This window comes from Arachis ipaensis, chromosome B03 (genome assembly GCF_000816755.2).
Source record: "Arachis ipaensis cultivar K30076 chromosome B03, Araip1.1, whole genome shotgun sequence".
Lineage (NCBI taxonomy): Eukaryota > Viridiplantae > Streptophyta > Magnoliopsida > Fabales > Fabaceae > Arachis > Arachis ipaensis.
In genome coordinates this window covers 1,084,278-1,089,973 of record NC_029787.2, presented here as the reverse complement: position 1 = coordinate 1,089,973, position 5,696 = coordinate 1,084,278, and the positions used below count along the sequence as shown (strand labels likewise).

General features: G+C 39.1%; 1 pseudogene; it reads right to left on the bottom strand.

Moving 5' to 3' along the window:
- Window positions 2,478–3,508, bottom strand: LOC107632423 (annotated as a pseudogene).

Genomic DNA, 5,696 nt, shown 5'->3' with positions numbered 1-5,696 from the left:
CTAACTTTAAGAGTTTTCTTTCTAACTCTTTTCGTCGCTCCATCTCCTCTTTTAGGTTCTTTTCAGTTTCCTTTTGTCGTTTCCGTTCCTGTTCTAGCTGCTCGAGGCGACTGTGGATTAATCCCATAAGCTCAATTGCGTGGGATGGTCCTTCTTTTTCTGATTCGCGCCCCTCCGAGGAATTCACCTTCGGGTTTTTGATTCTTGAGGTGCCTTCCCTGTGTTGATCATTGGCTTCCTGGTGAAGGGTCTGGTCTGCCTCATTGTTTCCAATGTTCAGATTCTCTTGTTCAAAATCAGTCTCCACATGACCCTCTTCAGGGGATCTATCCGCCATCACTGGTTGATCTCTCGGGTCCCCGGCAACGGCGCCAATGTTTCGGTGGGTAACCGGAGATTAGTGGGCCGGATGGCGTTGGTTGGCCCAAACGTGTGAGGGAGGTGACTATCGAGTGAACCTGAAACTCGGTGTTCCTCCGTCCGACTTGCGCGTGAGAAAGAATGGGGGGTGGTACCTGCAAAGACACTCCGATGCTTAAGTTAGCAAGAGTGGGAGCAGGTTAGAACATATATTGGAACTTAGTGATACCTGAGGGGTGTCAGGGTATTTATAGTGGTGAACCAATAACCACCGCTGGAGTAGTGCCACCTTTTTAGGTGGATAACCGTTCCCATATCTTAGGGAAGTTAAGATATGGCTCTATGAAGTGGTTAGAGAGTTTCTAGGGGCAGTTACTCATTTAAATGAATGTTATCTGCCAGCTGACCCTCGTATCCGACTTCCCAGGAACAGGTCGTGTTCAGTACCGACTTCTGGGGATGAAGGCTGGTTCTGGGAATGAAGGCTGGTACTGGGGGAGGGTCAACCCTTTGGGTTGGGTTTCTTTGCTTGGATTCTGGACCTTTATTACTGGGCCAGGGTATGAACAATTATTTTTAAATTTTTTTTGAAAATGGAAACCATGGCGAACAATTTGTTTTTATATAAATTTTATATTTTTTAAATATAAATCAGTAGCAACAATTCATTATATGGAAATCATGGTTGCAATATAAACTGAGCTCTTTTTTTTAATGGAGAAATATTGTGAATAATACACTGGAATGATAATTTGATGTGTTTTTTAATACGAATATTTTTTTTTTAATTTTAATTAACAAATTTCCTTAAATTTGAGGGTAACAAAATTGTTAAAGAAATCTAATTCTCAGATTTCATAAAGGCAGAAATTATTTGTGTTAAAATTTAGAGACACATAAATATAAAGGTTAGATTTGTATATTTAAAAGAAATTGAAAATTCAAAACTATAAATTTAAGAGTCAAATTTGTATATTCTAAAATCTGACCGTTCGATTTATTGATATTCCACTTCACATAATGATGAATTGAAATCCATAGGATTAGAATTTTCCAACTCAAATTTCAAGCAACATGTTGAAGAAATTCATGGAAAGGGAGAATAAGAAGCCATCCAAATCTAAATATATCAACGTCAACCACCTTACCTGCATTAATGCCAAATTCTACTAGAATACCCTTTGGTCTACTTCTGTTGTCTAGCGTCATGAAAATTCTGGCAACATTTTGCAATGTTTCGATGATGGAATGACAGAATATCTTTCTCTACAAACTTTTAATTTGTTGTGTTGATAGTGGTATTGGTAGTTTTGGTCGTGGTGGTGGTGAAGTGTGGTTGTTGTTGGGTTTAAGGTGGTGAATGTGGAGGTTATGAAGGTTTAAAGTTTGAAAAAGAAAGGATGGTGAAGAATAGAGATCAATGATAATGGAGAGGATAAGGGTAATTTTAGCATTTTAAATAAGCTTTTATCAAAGTAAATACAAATTTAACGTTTGGGTATTTTTGTCAAACATAATTCATCATTTTATGAATACAAAGTTAGTTTCATTATTTCATAAATATTTTTGCAACACTTTTTTTTTATTGTTTAAGCAATCACTTGACTACAAAAAGTGGGAGAATACAGTTCCAAGATCAATAATAATGTAAACAAGAAAAAGATTATAGCATCTTTATCATCATAACTCTACAAGACGACATATCACTAACACCAAATCTAAATCCCCTTCGGCATTGCCATCTGGTGGTGTCGATTATGGTTTCACAAACAATCAAAGATACTTTATTTAACACCACAAGAATTGTGTAATTTTTTTTATAAGTTAGTTGTCTCCATTTGTTGATATGTACAAAATCTTTTTGTATTGTAAGTTGAAATTTAAGACTGCTCACTTGTTGCAAAAGATTTTTTAATTTGGGGTAAATATCCTTTCCGGCCCCTGAACATTTTAAAGTGGGACATATCGCACCTTTATCATTCAGAAACCTCAAGTGGGTCCTCAACCAACGACATAAGTGGACAAATCGACCCCTGTGACCGGTTGCTAACAGGTTGCCACGATGACGTGTCAGGTGAAGGCTGAGTTGTCAACTCCAGGTACCACGTGTAAGTAGAAGTTGTTGCAGGGACTCAAAACCCCCTCCCTGCAACTGAAACGGCGTCGTTGCATTGGGCGGCTCCTCCCTTCCGTTTTGCCGGCTTCTTCCCTCTCTTTCGCGGCCTCTTCTCCGGCTCAACGGCCTCCTTCACCACAGAAGCTTCCAAATCCGAATGATCCGAATCTCCGCCTTCGCCACCACCGGACTTCACATTGGAAGCCGGCAAGATCACGCCGGAAGTAAAAGACAGTATTCCATCCTCAATGCTGCTCCGCGAAGTAGGGGATCTTCTCTTCTTGTTCTCATCGGAGACAAACTGCGACTGAGACTGAACAGAGAACAAATTGTTTCCACTGTTATTACTGTTTACACCATAAGAACCCTTCTTATTCTCTCCGAAACTCAGAATCTCACCAGATTCCAGCTTCAACGAGCTCGAGAAATTCAATTCCTTCAGCACAAATCCCTGATTCTGTTGCAGATTCTTTGGAGCTTTGGTTACCACACTGGAGGAGCCAGGATTGGATACAACCGGCACCGTTTTGTTGTTGGCAACCATTTCGATCCCACCAGCCGAAGAAGAAGGGTCATTGAGCCACAACGAAGAAGGATCGTTCTCTCCTTGATCTGCAGAACTCAAGGGCCAGGATCCAGAAGCTGAAGGACCTGAAATTAAAGAGTTTAATTCTCTAAGGACCTTCTTACGGTGTTTCTGCTGCTCAAACGACGTCGTTTTTATGGCTTTGCCTTTATCTGCTTCGCCTTTGTAGTAACCCTCGCCCCAACCTAAGAGTGTGAGGCCGTTGGAGTAGTCGTAGGAGCACTGCCAGAAGATTGCATAGGTCCAGCTCTCTCTTGCGCCTTCGATTAGGGCTTGGAGTCAGTGCTGAAGGGTTTCCTGGTTGAACGGCGGCGGAGGAGGTGGTTGTTGTTGCTGTGGTGGTGGTGCTGCGGAGGTGGAGGTGGAGGCGGCGGATTGTGGCGGAGGGAGCCAGAGAGAGGAGAGGTCGGAGGAGCTCATGAAGGCTGATTTTTGTTTTTTCAGAGAGAGAGAGAGATTGGGTCAGGGAGTAGGTTGCATTTGAGTTAACCCAATGCAACGACGCCGTTTCAGTTGTAGGGAGGGGTTTTGAGTCCCTGCAACAACTTCTACTTACACGTGGCACCTGGAGTTGACAACTCAGCCTTCACCTGACACGTCATCCAGGCAACCTGTTAGCAACCGGTCACAGGGGTCGATTTGTCCACTTATGTCGTTGGTTGAGGACCCGCTTGAGGTTTCTGAATGATAAAGGTGCGATATGTCCCACATTAAAATGTTCAGGGGCCGGAAAGGGTATTTACCCTTTAATTTGTTTAACCTCTAGGAGAAATATCCATTATCATTAGACCAGTTCAACAAGTAAGGGTCACTAGTCATAATTTTGCAATGTTCAAATATGATTGATACCTCTTCCATAAAAAATTGAATCACTACTTTCACACCTTTCATCAACGCCTCCATTCTAGAGCCTACCTTCAAAATTTTACAAAGGAACACTATCACTTTATTCTCCTCATTTACTAGATACCTCCTACTATAATATATTGTTTGGGCACAATAAACTTCACACACAACCATCACCTACTTTGACTTGTTGACGCTGCAATCGGATACCTGATATGATATTATTAGCCCTCATTCTATACTTCATTGCATCTTTTTTATTTATTAACTTCCACTGATCTCAATGCATAACCACCATCTCCCAAGTATCCTTCTCATTAGTTTTCTTGTTTTAAAAAATTTTCAAATTTCTAACTCTTTATGTAATCCAGACTATAGCAAATCATAAATTCAGTCATTTTCTCCGCCCCTTTTACTCCCTCCTGAGCACACCACAACTTAAAACACTCACCAATCTTCCTTGGTCTAACCCACTTAACACCCCCACACACCAAAGCATTAGACCACATCCTAAATACAAAATTACATTGCAAGAATAGGTGGTTCTCATCTTCAATATCAATCCGACACAAAATATACGTTACCTCATTTTCTGGTATAACCTTTATTCTAGCAAGTCTCTTTAGTGTATTCAACTTGCCTACGATCACAAACTAACCCATAAGCTTTACTCTATGTGGGATGGTACCTCTCCAGATGTTGTCAAATGTGTGTCTTGTCTCTAGCGTGTTCAAAGCTTCTCCCACTATTGCATCTGAATAAAATTTGACCGAAAAACTCCCATCTTCATAATATCTCCGAACAATTCTATCATGAGTACCTGCATTTAAAATCATAGCATTTTGAATATTTATTGATAGAAATGATAGTTTTTTCTAAGGTTAAGACTCATATGAAAACAATTGTATGTCTAATGATTATCAACTATCAACTTTATATGAAAATAACTATACGTAAATTTTTGTCATTTTCTAAATTGGGAATTCAATACTACTCATTTCAAATTATAAATACTCACTATTTCTTTTTCTTTTTAAATCCTTATATTATTTAGTCCTATATTATTTTGGCATCAAAATTCATACAATAAATTGTAATAATAATAACAACGTAAATGGATGAGAGTTAAGTCTCAAAATGGTATTTAAGATTGATCGCTTTATCGAAAATGTCACCAAAATTTCAATTGCACCATAACATTTTGGAGATTAAAAAATTACACCACATTAGTCTCTCACTTTTTTTTTTATCGAATTATTCTTCACACTGTGAGTGTTATAATATCTCTTCCACGATAGATCAGACGAAACTACATAGTTTTAATTTTAACCTTGAATGCTTGATGGAATGATACTATTTAACCTTATATATATATATATATATATTTTCGAGAGTTACCTGAAATTGGGTTGCTTTTGGACTTGGACTTGAACGTAAGGTCCAAACTCCATTTAGGATAGCGCCCTACTTCTACTGGAGTCGAGGTGCCGCCGTTCGAGTTTCTTGGGAGTAGGTGGGGAGTGGTACCTGCATGGGACTCTGATACTTAAGTTAACAAGGATTTAAGCAGGTTAATAGTATATTGGATTCTGAATATACCTAAAGATAGGGGTGTTTAAATCCAAACCGATCCAAATTAAACCGCTCATCCAATCCAATCCAAACCGAAAACCGACTAAAATCGCACTAATTTGGATTTAATTGGATTCTATTTTTTGTAAACTACATGGATCAGATTTCAGATCTACTTCTCAAAACCAATCTAATCCAATCCAAACTGCATAATGT